The sequence below is a fragment of the Chelonia mydas genome, chromosome 1 (assembly GCF_015237465.2).
Source record: "Chelonia mydas isolate rCheMyd1 chromosome 1, rCheMyd1.pri.v2, whole genome shotgun sequence".
NCBI lineage: Eukaryota > Metazoa > Chordata > Testudines > Cheloniidae > Chelonia > Chelonia mydas.
The window spans coordinates 51423466-51429860 of NC_057849.1; the positions used below are offsets into that span (position 1 = coordinate 51423466).

The 6395-nt window shown below is 45.4% G+C and overlaps 1 long non-coding RNA gene across 1 annotated transcript; it reads left to right on the plus strand.

Annotated features, from left to right (window-relative positions):
* Positions 1–278: 278 nt before the first annotated feature.
* On the plus strand, positions 279–5847 carry LOC122462017. Its single transcript, XR_006284341.1, has 5 exons — positions 279–342; positions 1113–1220; positions 1995–2048; positions 3866–4259; positions 5029–5847. It is a non-coding gene; the product is annotated as an uncharacterized LOC122462017 (long non-coding RNA).
* The last annotated feature ends 548 nt before the right edge of the window (positions 5848–6395 follow it).

The window sequence follows — 6395 nt, forward strand, 5'->3', positions numbered from 1 at the left end:
ATCGATTCTACTATTTAAGACATGTTCCAAGTCTGGGAAAGCAGCCTCAAACAGATCCCCAGACACAAAAGGCTAGCCAATGCTTCAGCCAGGGTCAACAAGGTTGTCATAAATATAAAGGGAAGGGTAAACCCCTTTAAAATCCCTCCTGGCCAGAGGAAAAATCCTTTCACCTGTAAAGGGTTAAGAAGCTAAAGGTAACCTCGCTGGCACCTGACCAAAATGACCAATGAGGAGACAAGATATTTTCAAAAGCTGGGAGGAGGGAGAAAAACAAAGGGTCTGTGTCTGTCTGTATGATGCTTTTGCCGGGGTAGAACAGGAATGGAGTCTTAGAACTTAGTAAGTAATCTAGCTCGGTATATATTAGATTATGATTTCTTTAAATGGCTGAGAAAATAGCTGTGCTGAATAGAATGAATATTCCTGTCTGTGTGTCTTTTTTGTAACTTAAGGTTTTGCCTAGAGGGATTCTCTATGTTTTGAATCTAATTACCCTGTAAGGTTTTCACCATCCTGATTTTACAGAGGTGATTCTTTTTTTACTTCTATTAAAAGTCTTCTTGTAAGGAAACTGAATGCTTTTTCATTGTTCTAAGATCCAAGGGTTTGGGTCTGTGGTCACCTATGCAAATTGGTGAGGATTTTTACCAAACCTTCCCCAGGAAGTGGGGTGCAAGGGTTGGGAGGATTCTGGGGGGGAAAGACGTGTCCAAACTACATTTTTTTTCAGGAACCCAGATAAAGTTTGGTGGTGGCAGTGGAAATCCAAGGGCAAAGGGTAAAAATAATTTGTACCTTGGGGAAGTTTTAACCTAAGCTGGTAAAAGTAAGCTTAGGAGGTTTTCATGCAGGTCCCCACATCTGTACCCTAGAGTTCAGAGTGGGGAAGGAACCTTGACAAAGGTCAAATGGACCATCACTTGATTAAGTGGTCATTCTTTGTCAGGAAAGAGGAGGTGGGCATGAATAACAAAAGGAAAGCTAGGAACTTCTGTCAACACAAACATTTGTCCTGAACTCAGCTGGAGATGATTCTCAAAGAAGACAAATGCTATAGAAAGTTTTGGGGTGTTTTCTCTTCTGTCTTTCTCCTTCCTCTCTATTCACAGCATCAACAACACTTGAAGAACAAAGGAAACAGCATTGGACTGGGAGGAGGATTTTGACTGAAAAGTTCAGCCAGTAAGACTAAGACATTGTTGTAACAACCAGGCAAGGTACTAACAAACTTCAACAGGACTTTATTTTTAAAGTGGAAACCTCTTTACCAAGCTGCTGCTGCACCCTTGGTAGCTCTCACTCAGCCTTCTCAACTCCTCCACCTCCTTCCTGTTTCCTGTCCTTTCAGACTCCCAACAGCCAATGCTCCCAGTCCTAATCATTTCAAGCAGCATCAAAACACCACAGACATGTGGCATGAGAGACTTTTGCTTTGAATCCACTTCATTTGTTAAGTTAGGTATTAGCTGCGTTTTACTTTTATATTCTTGTAACTGGATCTGACTTGTATGCCTCATCACTTAAATCTGTTTTTTTCTGTGTTAACAAATTTGTTTTTATCTAAACCACAGTGTTTGGATTGAAGTATTTGAGATAACAAGACTTGTGTGTATTATTTTTCTATTAATAAAATGACACTTTATATGCTCTTGTATTGTCTGGAAGAAGAGAGCAGGGCTGTACAAAATGTTCATTTCTGGGGGAAAGTCTAGGATGGGGAATTTGCTGGTGTTCCTCTGCAGTGTAATTCAAAAGTGGCTGGCCATAGCACTCATAAAGTATAGCTGGGAGTAACTTACATGCTGGAGGCTGTGAGAGCAGGATCAGAAGTAGTTGCTCTCACAACGAAGCAGTGCAAAAGGCATGCCACATTGGAGAATTGAGGGGACACAGCTGTCCATCAGTCCAGATTGTACCCTGGGTAATGTCACAGGTGGCCAATAAGGGTGTCAGCTGTGGTGGTTTGGTGATAAGACTCCTTTACATTACAGGCTGAACTGAAGTTACCAACTCATATCACAAAGACATTGAACAGCTGGTAGAAGGTAAGAAATTTTAGTTATTACTGATCTGAGCTAAGGTTGACGCAGATTTGAAAGGCTCCATTTTACCAATCCAGTCCTCCTCCCTTACCATGCCAGGTAACATTTTCAAAAGTGCCTGAAGACCTAGATGCCTAAGTCTTATTTTCCTTTCAATTGGATGTAGGCTCCTAAATCACATAGGGGCCTCTGCAGATTTTACACACTATGCATAATCTTGATGTGACTCATTTAGTGATTACCAATTCTTTGGGCTCCTCATGCTTGAGTGTGTGTTTTTGTTTTGTAATCTGCCTCCATTAAAAATATATTTATTAACCAAGTTTAATGTCTAAAATATAAGTCTGGAATTCAGCTAAACCCTGTTCAGGGAAATTTGACTTCAGATTATTTAGACTAAAACATGATCTGCTAATGGAAGATGGGGTGTGGCACATCAGTCACTAACATTTCAAGGCAGGTCATGGGATTTTCAGAGCAGTGTCAGAATCAATTGGTAACATTTCCCCATGGTGAAATCGAATTGTAATTTTCTTGGACGCCTAATGATTCACTAAATGTCATGCTAGTAATTTTGATTATGGTGGTAATTTAAAATGTCTTGTTTTGAAATAATTGTATAAACATACTTTCTCAGGACTGTATATGGTTCCTGTGAAATCCACTGCTGGGGAAAAGCAAGTGGTGTCCTAACAAGAACTCTGTTCCTTTCACTCCAGGGCTAAGTAATTCTTCTATGTCTTGGTGTATATGTCTGCATATTAATACATTGCCTTCAACATCTACTCCTGGGGGAATTCTGTGCAGGTGCAGAATTCATATCTTCCCCCCCTCCACCCCAGGATCCCCCCTCCCCATAGAAAATGCATTCTGCTGGGGAGGCACTGCAATTACAACTTTTGCCCACTAGGGGCTGAAGTGGTCACAGAAGAGAGGGCAGCTGGCTCATGGGCCAAAACAGCCAGCCAGGAAGAGGAAAGGCTGTCTTCCTCACAGTGCCCTGCCTGTGGGGCCAGGTGAGGAGGCACAGGATATAGGGGAGTGGAGGGGACACGGACAGCAGTGCACATAGGGCTATGGGAGCGGGGTGGGGAGATATGATAAAGGTCTATGAAATTGTTGTAGAGAAAGTAAATAAGGAAACATTATTTACTCCTTCTCATAACACAAGCGTGAGGGGTCACCAAATGAAATTAATAGGCAGCAGGCTTAAAACAAACAAAAGGAAGTATTTCTTCGCACTATGCATAGTCAATCCAGAACTTTTTGCCAGCAGATGTTCTGAGGGCCAAGAGTATAACTGGGTTCAATAAAGAACTAGGTAAGTTCATGGAGGATAGCTCCATCAATGGTTATTGGCCAGGATGGGCAGGGATTCAAAACCATGCTCTGAAGTGTTCCTAGCCTTTGTTTGCCAGAAGCTGAGAATGGGCAACAGGGGATGGATCACTTGATGATTACCTGTTCTCTTCATTCCCTCTGAAGTACCTGCCATTGGCCACCTCCCTGAGTGGCATAGAGTCAAGGCTGATGTAGTTAGGCTGACACAATGTCAGTGTAGACACTGTGTTCATTACATCAACTGCTGTTGGCCTCCAGGAGCTGCCTCACACTGACTGCTCTAGTCACTGTTGTGAACGCTGCTGCCCAGGGGCTAGGTGGACAGGGAGCTGCCCCTTCCCTTTAAAGCCCTGCGGATTTTTGAAATTCCTTTTTCTGGTTGCATTTCTTGCAATTCTGTTGTATGCAGCTGACCATGCTGCCTCCATTATGAAGACTCACTCCTGCCTGGACTACATGGGTGATATTAAATCTCCTAGGTCTGTGGGGAGAAGAGGCTGTGCAGGGACAGAAAGGTTGACATCTACAGGCAGATTATTTGGGGTGCGGAGAAGAAGGGCTACAAATGGACCAGCAGCAATGCCATGTGACAGCCAAAAGGCAAGGTGCGGAGCCGTAGGCCTGCCACTTTTACCAAGAGCTGTATGCCATCCTCAGCAGAGATGCCCACCCCTCAGGAGTGTTGTGCATACTCAGGAGCCAGAGTCCCTGCTGTGAACAGCGAGAAGAAGGTGGTGGAGGAGGAGTATGGAGGACAGGCAACTGGGGGATTCCGCGACACAGCAAGCCAGGACATGTTCTTGACTCCCCCACAGTCCAGCCTGTCCCTACAGTTGAGCATACATAAGCCTGATGCAGGGGAAGGAATCTCTGGTAAGTATGCAGTTTGCATTGACATTGCAGAGAAAGAGCCCCCAAAGTAGCAGAACACCTCTGTTGATCTACTCTTTTTTTACTTGTTATAGAAGAGGTAGTGAAACAACCAAGAGAGGTAAAGTTATCTGCTTTTCATTCAGCTCTTGAGTTAGGCAGTGAGGGACACACAGGGCAGTTTATTTATGTGCACCAGGATGTCCCCTGAATCCTCTGTAGAGATCACGATAAAACTTTCACGGAGGTACGCTGCAATCCTCCGCTGAAGGTTTCTGGGGCCGGCTGCCTTGTTTCTTCCTCTGCGGTAGGACGCTTTCCCAAATGACTCAGCAGTTACTTCAGCAAGCACCACTGCAGCACACAGGCCAGCAGCATACGGGCCTGGGCAGCATCAGGATGCCAGCAGCAGCTGTGCTCTCTCTGCCTCTGTTAGCCTCAGGAGTGAGAGATCAGCGAAAATCACTGCCTGTAGAAAACAGTGCCAGTATTCAGTTCCATTGCCCAAGGCAAATATACTCCATGCCTGCGAGCTATCCCCAGTGTGCGCCCCCCCCCCCCCCGATCTCATACTCACCACGGCTGGTGCTGTGCTGTATCGGTCCTGAGGAGAAGTGAGAATGTAGTGCTTACAACTGTGGGGATCAAGGGGGAGTGAGTTCAGCCTCCTAAGTATGTGTGGGTTTTTTTTTTATTTTTGTTTTGTTTTTATTTTTCTTAAATTCTGTCGTGAATACACTGGCAATGGTAGCTCTGTTCGTTGTATCTGCAGCTGTGCCATTGTGGCCTTGAGGGAGCTCCTGAGCCAAATAAGGAGGAGAAAGAAGAGAATTGGAGATGACATGTTCAAGGAGATGCTGCAAGCCTGTACTGCATCAGAAAACAAGACAAGGGTCTGGAGGATGACCACTGCAGAAAGTGTGGCGAAGAGAGAGGCCCAGGAGTCCAAACAAGAAAATGAGGGGGATGCATCGGGATATAATGGGGCTTCTCAGGTAGCAAACTGAGATGCTTCAGACTCGGCTGGACCTGTATGTCCAAGAATACCATGCTCCCCTGCCTCTGTAGACAACGCGCTGTCGGGACCTCCCTACACCACCCCTCAACATTCCACCTGGCATCAGGGGCCACAGCACTACCCCGACTACTCCACCCGGGGGGACACTAAGGACAATCACAGCTCCACAGTCACTGGCCTGTGAAAGAGACACAGGTGGTGTATGTGTAAATGAAATGGAACTGACTGTTCTTTCCCTTTTATTAAGCTCGAAATGTTTATTTGCCTGGTTCATGTTACAGAATAAAAATCTTTCTTTGGGGTGGGGCAGAACATAATTCATCTTTATTAGTTCACAGCATATGCTGGCTGGTATTGAGCAGGACTGACAGACACCAATTTCCTGTTTTACTTTGTCACAGAACCCATAACATCACTCCTAGACAATACCGCTAGATGTGTAAGCAATGTTACTACATTCACGGTCCATTTTGGCCAATTTCACAGTCATGGGATTTTAAAAATCATAAATTGCATGATTTCTTATATTTAAATCTGAAATTTCAGAGTGTTGTAAGTGTAGCGGTCCTGATCCAGAAAGGAGTTGTGGGGCAGGGGGCGTCGCAAGGTTTTTGTAGGGGGGTTGCCGCTCCCCTTACTTCCGCCCTGCTGCAGGTGGCGGCACTGCCTTCAGAGCCGGGCAGCCGGAGAGCAGGGGCTGCTGGTGGCCGGGAGCTCAGCTCTGAAGGCAGACCTGACCCCATCAGCAGCGCAAAAGTAAGAATGGCATGGTATTGCCACCCTTACTTCTGTGCTGCTCCTGGTGGCAGCTCTCCCTTCAGAGCTGGCTGCCTGTCCTGCAGCCACCGCTGCTCTCTGGCCACTCCGCTCTGAAGGAAGTTCAGAAGTAAAGGTGGCAATATCACCATCCCCCCTAAAATAACCTTGCAACTCCCTTTTGGGTCAGGACCCTCAGTTTGATAAACTCTAGTCTCCCCCGTGAAATCTGTATAGTTTACAGTAAAAGTGCACACAACCAGATTTCAAGGATGAGACAAGATTTCATGGTCTGTGATGAGTATTTTATGGCCATGAATTTGGTAGCCAGATACAAGGCTACTTATAGCCCTTGTATCTATCTG